Here is a 13,259-nt window from a genome sequence, read left to right on the forward strand (position 1 = left end):
TTTCTGGCCATGGGATCATGGGTGTGCCAGGGTGGGACCCAGGGCACCATGGTGGAACATCCCAAAAGCTCAGGGGAAAAAGTGGGCCAGGATCTGATGGAGGGAAAAGGGAGAATCCTAAATCAGGAGGGAAGAGGAACATGACCCAGTAAGAGAGCAGAAGGTCATGTCCCAGTAAGGAACATGACACAGTAAAGGAGTTGGTCTCTGCCAGCAGGACCGAATTGACTCCTCTCCCTCTAGCCCTTCCAGGCACTGGGTTGTATTTCTCCCGATGTTTCCCTGAAGCGAGCACATCTCTCTCCTCTCAGTGCCGCAGCGAGCGCCGGGGGCCTCCGCGGCTGCCGGCCCGCTCCGCGCATCCCTCAGCCCTCCCTGACGGGAGCTTTTATGGTCCCCTCGCCCTCCTCATCCCCGGGCTGCTCCCCGCTCCCTGTTCTGGCAGCTCCTCACCGCCTGTCCCGCTCTGAGCCGCTGCACCCGCTCCATCCTCCGGCTCACCCCGCAGCCCGGCCCGGAACGGAGCATCCCGGTGGCGGTGGGGACCCGCTCCTCCCTCCTCCCCTCTTCCTCCTCCTCCCTCCCCGCGGCCTCGAGTCGCGCCAGTGATGGAGAGAGCGTCACCGTCTCCTAGCAGCGCTCCTAGCAACGCTCCTAGCAACCGGGCAACATCTGCTCCCGCTGGACCAATCCGCGCGGGGAACATCTGGGCACCCACCTCCGCGGGCTGCGGCCGGGAGGTGATGCGCTCCTCAGTGGCTGCAGGGACCCGCAGGAGCCGCCACCGCCGCCGCCAGCAGCACCGCCGCCACCTCCGCCAGGAGCAGCGAGGGAAGGACGGAGCAGCGCTCCCTCCCTCTGGAGCCGGGGCTCGCTGGGTGAGTGACACCGAGCCAGCGGTGCCCGGGGACAGCGAAATGTTGTTGCCGTGTCAGGGAGGTGGTGCTGGGCTTTGCTGGCGGGACCAGCTCCGAAGGGTTTAGCAGGTGGCTGCTGGCGTGCAGAGGAAGTTTTGCGCTTGTTTGGGGGCTCCTGTGGCTTTGCTGCAGCGCGGGAGAGGGAAGAGCCGGGGGGAGGCTCCGCGCGTCCCGCAGTGCCACGGGCAGAGGTGCTGCTGCTCTGCCGGACTCTAGAAAAGGTCATTTCCATTAGAGTCCTCTTTTTACAGTCGGAGCTGAACTCTGCAAAGTAACCATAGCTCCTCTTTCCATCTCCTGTTAATGCTGTCATCCTCTGGGATGACACAACTGTCTAAATTTAGTTGTCTTATAGCTGCGAGACACGAGCACACACACATAGCAGCTCTCCTTTCTCTCTTGCAGCATTTAGACATGTCTAATTTCGTTCATGTGCTCAAAAAGTCTGAGTGCCTCTGGCACACACGTGTAAAAGTGCAGAGTTTAGGTATACACATGTATCTGTGGTGGTTTTTTCCCCCATGAGAGTGGGAGATGTTTTTACTACAGCGTGCCAAATACTTCACCCGGAAGGCAAGGCATCAGCCTGGAAAATGTATGTCAGGCAAACTCTGAAATGTGCACCCTGTTAAAGAGAAATGGGAATCTGACTTTCCCCAGACCTGTGCTGCTCTGCAGGCAGTGTGAGCGTGTATGATAGAGAATTAATGCTGCTACTCAAAATAATGGCATGGTTTTAATAGCAGCCCTTTAGCTTTCCTCTGAGGTTGACAAGAATTAATGGAGAAAATAATGTGCCATTTTAAGAGGTGATTGGGGCAGAATTAATGTTCTAGCTCCAGAAACATCCGGATATTTAGAGGAGCAAGCTGTATTTTTGCAGCATTTGCTCTGAGTGGATTATAGCTACACCACCGAGAGACTGAAATGGTTTTTTTTTTCCTTAATGTTTTATCTGCTTTCCCGATGTGTGAAAGGGACTCCAGAAAGCAAGGTCAAAGTTAGAGAATTGGGTGTAACATCAGAACTCTTATTTATCCCTGTTACTAAGCCCTGTGGGGATGCTGAAATAGCACTTTGTCCTCCTGTGGTCCAGCTGCTCGCCGTGTTTGTCCTGATTTTGCCACCTGAGCCATGAGTGTTTCTCCTTGATCCACCACGGCAGGTGACCCTTCAGCAGTGCCGTGCTGCCAGAAATGCTCGCTGAGCCCGTGCGAGGGGGAAATCTTACCAGAACTGCTGAGATTACCCCAGAACGACCCTTTGCAGACTGACTCCGCACCCTCAGGTAAAGAACAAGTTTGGAAACTTCAGCTGCTTGGGCGGAGTGAGGGAATTTACCGGGATTAATGTCGAAAGGGGGTGAACCTGGAATTATTAATTTATTCTGTAGGGGAAAGCAGTGGGACTCTGAGGAGGGAGACAGGAATAGTCACTCAGCCATTAAGTCTCATGCCTTCATGCCCTCACGAGAGCCATTCAGATGCTTGTGCCTTGTACACATGTGTGCCCAGGGAGCATCTGCAATTAGAGAGCTCTGCAGAGCAATCAGCAAACTAAAAGGCGGTTTTAAAGTGCAAAGGCAGCAGACAGGAGTGCGGCTGGGGGTCCCCAGCTCCCCGTGAGGCAGTGAAAGGGGGCTTGCTCTGCCTGATAAGGCTGATATGCTAGAGGGGCTCGATATGCTTAGAAGGGCTGCCATCGATTGGCAGCCGTGTGAAATCCCGGGGCTGGCATGTGTTTTCGATCCACATGTTCATCTGCCCGTGGTCTGGTAGTTTTGCATGATCAGCTGGGAATCCCACAGTGGGACCAGCTGCTTGTGCTGCCCTAGGAGAGGAGAAAAGCGGCAGCAGAGCATGTGAAAGCAGGAGCACGTTTCAGCTGAGCACCCCCTAATTGCGAGGGCTCTGAAGGTTGGGGACGGGGGAGTTTGTCACCGTACTTTGACAGCAGCAGCAAGGACACGGTGATGCGTCCTGCCATGTCAAAGTCACATCTCCTGCTGATGATAAAGGCCGGTTTCTGTGTGCTCAGGAGCCTCAGGTTTTGTGTTTGAGCACACAAGGGATGCTCAGTGAAGGTCTCCGGCTCAAGCAGCCGTAGCTCGCATATTGATCGCTCTCCTTCAGGCTGCGATGGGAACCCTGCAGGGCAGCGGCACATTTGAGTCACCAGCCCGGCGGGGCCGGCTCCGTGCTCACCCCCTGCAGGTGTCTGCATCAACAACCAAACAGCATCGATTCGGACGAGCCCTTTCTCTGCAGCGCTGAGCAGGCAGGGAGGAATTTTCCTCCCGAGGAAAGGCAGGGGAGGTGCAGGAGCAGGCAGGTGAGGGGATGCTCCCGAGGGCTCACGTAACAAGTTCTGTGACGGGGCTTGCAGATCCCTCTCTGTTGTTTGAGATGCAAAGGCACAAGCTCAGGTGGTTTTTTTCCTGGATGTTCAATTATTTTTTAAACCCCGTTCTAGCTCCTGTCTCGGGTAGACTGGAAATCGCCCGGCATTAATTCATGCCGAGGAGGGGCTGCTGTCACCGGGGCAATGCAGGAGCGCAGGTGAAGCGACTTTGCTGCAATTTGCTGTTCAAACGGGAAGTTGCCACGATATAAATCTATTTCCAACCCGATTTAGATAAGACAGCCCTCTGTCCAAACACGCCTAATAACTCTGCGGGTACCACACCACAGAGCACCACAATAATTCCCGGAGAAACAAACAGGAACGGACACATTTTGCTCTGTTGAAAGTACAATTAAAACCCTGGCGAGGCTGACCCTGAGAGCTCCCAGCCTGAGACAGAGGCAGCCCTTTATCTATTCCCCCACTGCCGCGAGTGGGATTTCTACTCCGAACTCCCATTAGCGCTAATGGCAGCTCCAGCCGGTGTGCCCTGCATTCCGGGATGCAAACCCCGGGCATCTCTGGGTCTGCCGATCCCACGGTGCAAATTGCACCGAGCCCTCGGGGAGCAGCGCAGGGCTTGGGGGTGAGCGCTGCCGGGATGCTGGATGCGCTTTCCCGGCGCTCCTCCAGGCTGGAAGGACAAAGCTCAGGCTGGGGACTCAGCGCTGGGGTGGTTGGGAGGTTTTTGGCCCCGTGCCTTGACTTGTGGTGTAGCGCTGGAGAAAACGTAATGTGATTAAGATGTATCTGTCTCTGAGCTGGAGTGAGGCAGAGGCAGTGACTCACAGCACCTCGCTGGAGCTGTCAAAACACTTGGCTGGCGAGAATAGCCTTCTACACAAAAAGCACTGATTCAATGTGTTTATATTTAAACAAAACGCCAAGGGTCTGATTCACTGCGGCATTACTACAGCCCCGGGTGGCTGTAACCCCGGCCAAGCAGCTCCCAGGCACTCACAGAGGCACGGAGAGCTGATTTCCAGTGAGGATTAGAGAAAGGCTGGGTCCTTGGGAGCCTCCTGCATGGAGATGGTCCCTGGAGGGCTCAGCATCACTGCTGGTGTCGGGGGCACAGTGCAAGGGCACAGCTGGTGCTGAACCTGCAGGCAGATGTGTGGGCACCAGCAGCAGCCACAAAAGAGATGGTGATGGAATGAGTGGTGGTGGGATGGCAGCTGCTCTGATCACAAGAGCAGACCCTGAACTCCTCTTGGGCAGCCCTGGGGTGGGATTTGGGTGCCTCCAGCTCTATCTCACCCTGCAGGTGTGCAGGCAGCACCTCTTCCCTCCGGGGGAGCTGAGCTGAGCCACCTGTGACAGCCCCTGGAGCTGCTGAGCTGGGATGTGGGTGCTCCAAACTCTGCAGATTTGGAGCTGCTGGGATTTGCTGACAGATGGTGTGGTGTTGAACAGCTTGGGGCGACTTTGCTCCTCAAATGTAGTCTTTCATTTAAAACTGGGAACACATTTCAAGCCAAACTTACTGAGCCTAGAGATGCTCTTGGTGTTTGCTTGGTTGTTGTTTCTCTTCCTTGCTCCTAAACTGAGTTGTGGGTGTTGGGGTGAGGGGGTTGTGACAACTTTGCTGCTTTAGCTGATGTAAGGAATTTAAATTCAGCCAACCATTATTTAGGGATTTAAATTCAGCCAACCAGGGGTGTGTCCCAGGCTGGTGCTGAACCTAACCCCAGAAAGGGGATGCCAGCTGGGTGTTCAATGAACCCTCTGCCAGGATGGTCATATGTGTCCCTCAGCAAAATACAATTTTTCTGTCTGCTCCTGCCAGCCAACCCGTGGCATGTGCAAACCCACAGCCCTCCTTCCCTCCCAGCCACAGGCTGCCAGAGCTCCTTCCCTTGTCCTGGCTCCCTGATGTCTCCAGCACCAGCTGTGCTCAGGGGATGCTGAATTTCAGTCACCCTCCATCTCTTGGGCAGGGAGCGGAATTCCCGTGGCCTGGAGCAGCAAGGGAGAGTTTTGCATGGAGCTGGGGGAGCTGCACAACTGAGCTGAGATGCTCTGTATGTGGTTGTCTGTGCTGCCCCTGCACTCAGGGTGATTTTCTACTTCCTCTGCGCGCAGGCAGTGATAGGGCTGTGCTTCCAGCCTTTTCCCTGAAAAGCACTAGGGAGTGTGTTTTAGCATTTAGAGGTTTGGTTTGAAGAAGGGACCTACCTGTGTGCTGGCTTTGGCTCCTTTCCCAGCCCTGACAGCCTGGGTGGCTCTGGGAATGTCACTTCATCAGTCTGTACCTTTGTTATCCTCAGAGCAGTGTGAGGGAAGCTGAAATGTTCTCCCATCCGTGGCCCTGGGAGATGAATGCATTTGTTGTTGTGCTCAGGTAACACAGCACAGTGAGGTTTCACCTAGGAGAACACGATATCAGAGTAATTAAATATCCAGGCTGCCCAGGCTCTGGGGTAACTCAAATATTGGAATGAAAGTTGCAGGCAGAGGAGGTTGCTGCACATGAATTTAAAGCTGTGTTTGCAGCTGTGCCAGTGGAGTGGTGATGACCACAGCCCTGCCCTTGCCCTTGAGAGCTGAGTGGGGTGCTGGGAGCATCTCTGGTGTGTGTGAGTGTCCAGGGAACTGGAACCTTGACAGCCTTGGCAGTGTGGTCCCACTGTGAGAGCAGTAGTCCCTCTCCTGGAGAAATGCTGCTCTGAAGTGCAGCCCATGGCCTGATGGGTCCCAGAGCAGGGCTGAGAGCTTTTTGCTCCAAATGGGGTTTCAATCCACCTGTCAGTTTTCTGTACAGACCTGCAGAATTCTTCATGCAAAACCCCCATCTTCACAGACTTAAAATCCAATGAGAAAATGCAAGAATCCTCTCACTGAAGGGATTTCTTCTTCAGCCCCTTCTTGTGGGTTTTTGATGTAGAAGGAAGGGAGGACACATTGCTCCTTCCTGCCAGTGAAGGGGAGATGCTGTCAGTGCCTGGAATGGTTCTGTGGGTATCTCAGCACCCTCAGCAGCATCTCAGGCTCAAGGAGCCCCTCACGCCCCATGGAAGGATCCTTCCAGCAACAAGAGGTCTGTGTTCTGGCTCTGCAATACATTATTGCTTTTCTGTTGTGTCAGGGAACCAAATCCTTTATTTCTTCAGAAAAATGAAGTTTCAAATGCTACCATAAAGAGATCCCAATTTGGGGAAGAAAATATTTTCCATAGGACCTGACTTTGAGTTATTCTGTGAAATGTCTTTGTGTCTCTGGATACTCTCTTCCCCTGGATTGCCTTTAGACATCAGTATAATAAAGTTTGGGTGGTTTTTCGTTTGTTTGCTTGTTTTTGTTGTTGTTTTTTTAAAAGTACATTTAAAAGCAAATAACAGAAATTTCTTATTAAAAGGAGGGTTTGGGAGGAGATTGTGCTTCCCAGAAATGCACAGGGCTCCTGATGCTTTCTGGTGAATAGCCAAGCAAAGCCCAGTCCTGGCTCTCACAGGGACCCAGTGCTCTCCAGGCTGAGTACCACTGGAATTATGCACCTCGTTAAGATGCTGAATTAGCACCATGTCACCTTTCCAGAGAGATGAGCAAGCTCAGATGAGGCAGCCCAGAGAGCCCTGGTCCTCTGGAGGAACAGAGCTCCCCATGGTTTTTGCCACAGGACAAAAGCCCAGTAATTCCTTTTCTTATCCCAAATGTTGACCCTCCGTCCTCTGTGCCCTGCAAAACTGAAGCCACCCGGAGAGCAAACCCACTCCATCACCCTCCCACTGAACTGGGGCTCTCCTGCTCTTCTGAGACAACACCACCATCTAGTGAGAGCAATCTGCATTGGTTTTCCAGGGAAGCCACGGAACCCCGTGTGTGATGGGTGGAAATCAAACCCCAATCCTCACCCACACACCCCCCAGCAGGGCACAGGCTCCCCTGTCCTGCACTCAGGTGCCCCATCCTGGTCAGGGACATTCCCATCTCGGGCATCTCCTGCCTGCTCCGTGCGGCTGTGGCTGCCCTGACACCCACTCAGCTGTAGGACAGGAGACCCTGCCTGTGCCCAGGGCTGTGGTGGTCCCTCCAGAGAGGGGCTGGCTGTGCTGGCAAAGCTCAGGGTGGCTCTTTCAGAGACAGCTTCACATTTGCCAGCCTCTCAATTGTGATTCCAGCAGGTTGAGGGCTGCAGGCTGAGTGTTGACCCCCTCTGTATCCTCCTTGCCCTGCACGCCCCAGACTGTGATGCTGCAGTCACCCTGGCCAATACTGACTTTTCTTTTTCCTCTTTTGTGCAGAGCTGATCTGATCGGGGCCTACCAAAGACATTAACGACGTCGAAAGTAGCTTACTTTAAGAGAAAATATGCAGAAGAAGAACATTTACATCAAGATTACCATGAGTATTGTCCAAAAGTGAGTATCTCCCTCACTCCAGACCCCAACGATTCCCCTCATTTCAGTCCTTGAAAGATTGCCATGCGTATTGTCCAAAAGTGAATATCTACTTCATTCCAGACCCCAACCCTCCCCCTAACTTCATTTCCTTGCAAGATTATCATGAGTATTGTCCAAAAGTGAGTATCTCAGTCACTCCAGACCCCAACCATTCCCCTAATTTCATTCCTTGAAAGATTACCGTGAATATTGTCCAAAAGTGAGTATCTCCCTCACTCTAGACCCCAACCCTCTCCCTAATTTCATTCCTTGATGCTAAAGACCCACCCATTTACTCCCCAGCACCTGATACTACCAGAGGACCGGACTTGTATCCTAAAACTGTCTCTGCAGAAGCTGCGCTTCCTGGACGACCCCGAGGCCTATCTCCGTAGGTCGGTATTAATTAACAATCTGTTGAGGAAGATCCACCTAGAGACAGAGAGGGAGAGCTATGAATACTTTAAGGAGGCTCCGTGCTGTAGGACTGCCTACTCTGACGCACGAAAACGGCTGAAGCTGATGGTGCAGGAGTGCTGTTCCCAGTCGCTCTATTATGAAGAGCTGCACTCGTATCGCATCGTGCCTTACTCCGCAGAGAGCGCCGTCTACGGCATGGGCTACACGGGCAGCCACCTGGAGCAAAATCCTCAGTTGCTTATTTATAAAATGAATTAAAAAAGTAGCTGTTAGACCCACTGATGTTTGTTTCTGAATGCTTGGACTGCTTGTTGAGGTGTTGAGGTGAGGCACTGATTGCAGAGGTGTTTGCGATGATCATCGGGAGGCGGAGAGGGAGCTGAGTGGAAGGTGCTTTGGATAATGCTCTGTTAACCCCCGGTGTGAAGCACCTTGCACAGAGAGGTGCAAGAGAGAGGTCCTAAACCTGCAGAGACTGCGTGCAAGGCGGTTTGTAGAAACAAAGCTGCACTTGAAGTCACCTGTGTGTAGATACGGATGCTCCCAATCCCTTTCGCAGTTAAATTCCGCCATCCCCGGTGCAAGGGGAGCCCCCAAAGCAGTGGAGTAGTCTAACAGTGAGGAGTAAAACACAAGTTATCTGCTGTAAAAGTCTAGACAGAAAGTTTCTTTGAGAATTGCTTTGACCATGAAGGAGTCAGTGCCAAAGGAATCAGTCTTTAGCTTAGGATTTTTAGAGACTGAACTCGCTTGCTACTTACAGACACTCTGTACTGAGATTTGCAAGGGTTTGTGGGTTGGTTTTTTTAAAAAATAATTGCATTCACTTTTTACTTATATTATCTCTTAGCTGGTATCTACTTTGCTATTTTAATGCAAACCAGAATGACTCACAGGAAAGATTGTTTCTTCAGCCCATCATCAGTGTTCCCTTAACTTCATTTGCCTCTTTCCCTAGCTGTTTCCCTGAATACTTCTTTGCATGCTAATTTGCTGTTTGGCCCGAGGTTCACAGTGGTGCTAGGGAGTAGACAGCAATTTCTTTTTATGTGGACTATAAAAGGCAGAAAAACAATGATAACTCTCATAGATAGAGAATGAATGTATCTGACAGATGATGGTAAGACCTCAGAGGCTCTCCTGATAAAATTGCTCAGCATTAGTAATAATGTTTCAGGTTAAGTGAAATGTCTAATTTCAATCTGGGAATTAACTTTAAAATATGTAAATATATATATTTCACAAGCTATGGCATGTGGGATGTTCAGCAAACGGAATGACTACAAGTGGAAAGTTTCACAGCTGCCAAAGCTACGTCATGAAAATACCAAAGAGTAACATTAGGGAAAAGATGATGCTCCAGCAATGGGGCCAGAAGCAGAGATTGCACTATAATCTGGGGGAATGTGATTAATGAGCCTGTAAATTAGCTGTCAGGGACCTGCATCCCAGAACTGCTGAACAAAAACATGAGATGGTTCAAAGCCTGTCAAAGTCCTGCAGGTCTGTTGGCTTTGCCTCACTGGCTATCACCTCTTTAAAGCTTTAAAACAAAGTTAATAATAGTGCACACTCAGCTGGAGGCAGATATATATATATATACATATATATATACATATATATCTAAGAACCAAATTTTTTATTTGTTTTGAAAGGCTTTGCTCTTGCAGATGTGGCTGATACTATTTCTGAAGCATTATATAGTGTGAACAAATACTGTGGCTTGCCAGGAATGTGCTTTTTGTGTCAGATTCCTCCTGTCACCCTGCTCAGAGCACCCTGGTCGTGTGTGTCACACATATCATCACAGCTCCCAGGCACATGTTAGTGCTGGAGGAAAGGCAAAAGCAGAAAGGTGTGAAGAACAAAGTTAACTCTGGTATCAGTAGTTAGAAGTCAGTACAGGTTTAGGAGACAGAAAGAAGCAGTAAAATCCAGATTTTTTTTTTATTAAAAAAAAATAATGTCAGCAGTGTAATTCAAAACAAGGATAACCTGCAAACTGGAGAATATAAACATTTCAGATACTGTGGGAAGGCTGAAAAAGCAGGGCAGTGCTGTTTGGGAGGTGCTGCTAGTCATGATGAATGTTCAGATCTCTGTTTTTGCTTTGAGACAAGTCATATTTACTTATCTCTTAGAAAAGGCTGTCTTTCAATCCTCAGCCAGTGCAGTTCAGCCTCAGAGCTTCCTGGCTGTGCATGGTTTGATTCCTGCTGCCCTGGGCCTGCACCAGCCCAAAATCATGCAGCTGGTTCAGTTGCATGACTTGAGAAATGGTTTCAATGCGGTTTGAGAAATTTCCAGAGGGACGGGGCCATGCCCACTTCAACATGGGAGAGCCCAGGTTGCTGCTCAGGGGTGTAGGACAGCCACAGTGTGAGCAGTAAGAGCTGGCAGAGAGGCCCATTTGCTGCTGTCAGAGGTGCCATTGTGCCCCAGGAGCTCCCTGCCCTCTGCAGCTCTGGGAACGCCTCTGCCACCCCAGGGCCGGGGGAATGGTGAGGGAAAATTGCTCCTGTCTTCTGATTTTTCAAACCATGTAATTTTCCACTCTGAAGTGGTTTGAGTTATGCAATTTTTTTCTCTTAGTGTCCATTTTCACTTGATTTCATAACGATCCAGCATGTACAGGAAATGCTTAAATGCTTCTTTTCTCTCGCTGGCTGACTTTTTATATTCATAGGATGGCTCTGGCTTGAATAAACAAATCTTTTAACTTAAAATTAGAAATGTTTCAATGTAATGAAAAAAGCTCAGTAGGATCAAAGTCTTTAACATCACCTGAACAAAAAAACATTGGCCCTGTCAGATTCACCTTTGAAGAGGTTCTTTGCCTGCTGAAAGAGGGAAATACTTTCTTGCCTATTGAAAGCTTCTCTGTGAAGGCATTGTGATAACTGAACAGATATAACAGACAAAAATCTGCATCAGGTCACAAAACTCCTTGGGCTACCTAGGACAGAGGATGATAATTTACTCATGTTTTTCTCATGTGCTGTTTTCTTGGAGAAAACACATTGTCTCTACTTTTTTTTCTTAATTTTCACTTGCTCCAGGAGCTGTTAAAATGGATTATTTCTTTCTAGAGAACAAATTGAGTTTTTTATAGTTGACTTTTTCATATGGCATTGAATCAAAGGTTCACTATTCTACATGCTTTAAGTCTGCTTCAGTTTTTACTGCCTTCTGCTTTGCCCAGTGATTGGTGCTGCTGAAAAGTGGGTCTGAAAATTTTGATTTGAATGCTTAAAAATAGTTTATAGGGTGATAAAGAAGTAAAAATTTGCAATAACATTGCAAGTGACTCCCAAGATATTTGACACCTTTTGAATTATATACTTATATTGATTTTAGCATTTAGTTGCCAAGTTACTGGGTACCAGCATTTTAATACAGCTACATACAGTGATTTTTCTTTTTTGGGTTTGTAGCTACAGTTCAGCTCTTCTGGTTTCTGATGTGAGAATCTGTCTGTAGGTGGTCAACTTTCAGTGAGATAGATTTTTATATATATATATGTTCTATTATGACTGCATTAGGAACTCCTACATATGGGCTATGTTTGCACTGGATGTAAAGAAAGTCCTTGCTTCCCTTTGACTCAGTTGCCTTGGAGATGGAATATTCATCAGAGAGAATATAGATGAGCTGGGTAACAAGGACAGACTTGGTGAGGAGAGCTGATAATTTTGAAAAAGACTGGCTTAGGACATTTCATTTCCACCTGGGAACTGCAGCACACTTGGCTGTAATTAGTGTTTCTATGAGTTGAGTTTTCTTTGTGCTGCTTTTCTGGCTGGACATGGGTGGGGTCCACGGTGTGGGTGTGGGTGGGGTCTGGTGCAGAGCCCCAGCACTGAGTTTGAGCATCCTGCCCTAGTGCAGGTGTCCCCACCCATGGCAGGAGGGTTGGAACCAGGCGGTCTTTAAGGTCTCTTCCAACTCAAACCATTCCATGATTCCATGCTTCTGTGACATTAGGGCCCTGATCCTGTAAATGCTTCGGTTATCACCTGATTTCCTCACTCAGAGCCTCCTGAGAGGCTCCTTGTGTGCTTGATGCTCAGCATGTGCACGAGCTTGTGCGGGGCTGGGGCTGCCAGCTCCCCCTCAATTGCCATGTTATCAGTGACAGTGACCCTGAGCTGCTGCTTCAGCTCTCCAACACATCTCTCTTGCACTGTAAATTGAATTTCTGTTTTCCAATGAATGTGTGAGTATATGGACTATTGTGCCTTAAAGTCCCACCCTCGTTCGAGCCTCTGTAAATGTTCTGTAAATCCGCAAACCGTCCATTGCTGGTATCTCCGTGCACTCTCTCCAGATCTGATTTGGTACTTGGCAGGACCTTGGGAAACCCAACCCTGACCTCAGTTTGCCATGAACACAAGAGGGGATCTGCTAATTCCCTCTTTTCTTTATTCAGATTGCTTTCCTCTCTGACATTCATGAAATTCTGTTTTTCTGGTTTCTGCCATAGTTGGGCTCTGGGCTGCCTGCAGCACCAGAAGCCCCTTGTAGCAACTCAGAAAGTTGTAAAAAAGTTGTCTCCAGATTTTAAATACCACCTGTGGAATGCTCCCAGGAGGGAATCACAGCTGCATATAGCAACTGTGGCAGGTGTTGTCAAGTATATCATCATATATTTGACACAACTGACAAAGCAGAGAAGGGAACACCTATTTCTATTGAAATGCATGAGCCTGCATTATGTGAAATACATGGTGATTATACACCAAATAATTGGAATAATACCTACTGGTTCTGTAACAAAAAAAAGCCTTTTAATGTTTAAAATTACCTGGGACCTGACTGAAGGTTTTTATGAAATTGTTTTCTAAAGTGAATAGTAGAAAAAAATGTATATGTATTTTAAATATACGTATGATGTGCATGTTATTAATAAAGATCTATTTCTATTGAACCAGATGGACTCTTGTTGATTGTATGTTATTTGGTTTACAAGTTAGCATGTAATCTTTCTAAAGAGAAGTTTCTAACTCCATCAATCCCCTAAAAAACTTATAACCATAGATTCTTTGAAGGACCTGGATCAGAGAGCAAACCTGGGGTAACTCCTCTGTCATTCACTTGTCCTGCCCTGATCCCATTGTTTGCATCTCAACTTGCCTCT

General features: G+C 49.0%; 1 long non-coding RNA gene across 1 annotated transcript; it reads left to right on the plus strand.

The window, feature by feature from the left end:
* The first annotated feature begins 675 nt into the window (after positions 1-675).
* LOC135448173 (uncharacterized) lies at positions 676-13,054 on the plus strand. The gene is made up of 4 exons (XR_010440410.1): positions 676-878; positions 2,083-2,205; positions 7,565-7,681; positions 8,006-13,054. It is a non-coding gene; the product is annotated as an uncharacterized LOC135448173 (long non-coding RNA).
* Positions 13,055-13,259: the final 205 nt, after the last annotated feature.

The sequence above is a fragment of the Zonotrichia leucophrys genome, chromosome 5 (assembly GCF_028769735.1).
Source record: "Zonotrichia leucophrys gambelii isolate GWCS_2022_RI chromosome 5, RI_Zleu_2.0, whole genome shotgun sequence".
NCBI lineage: Eukaryota > Metazoa > Chordata > Aves > Passeriformes > Passerellidae > Zonotrichia > Zonotrichia leucophrys.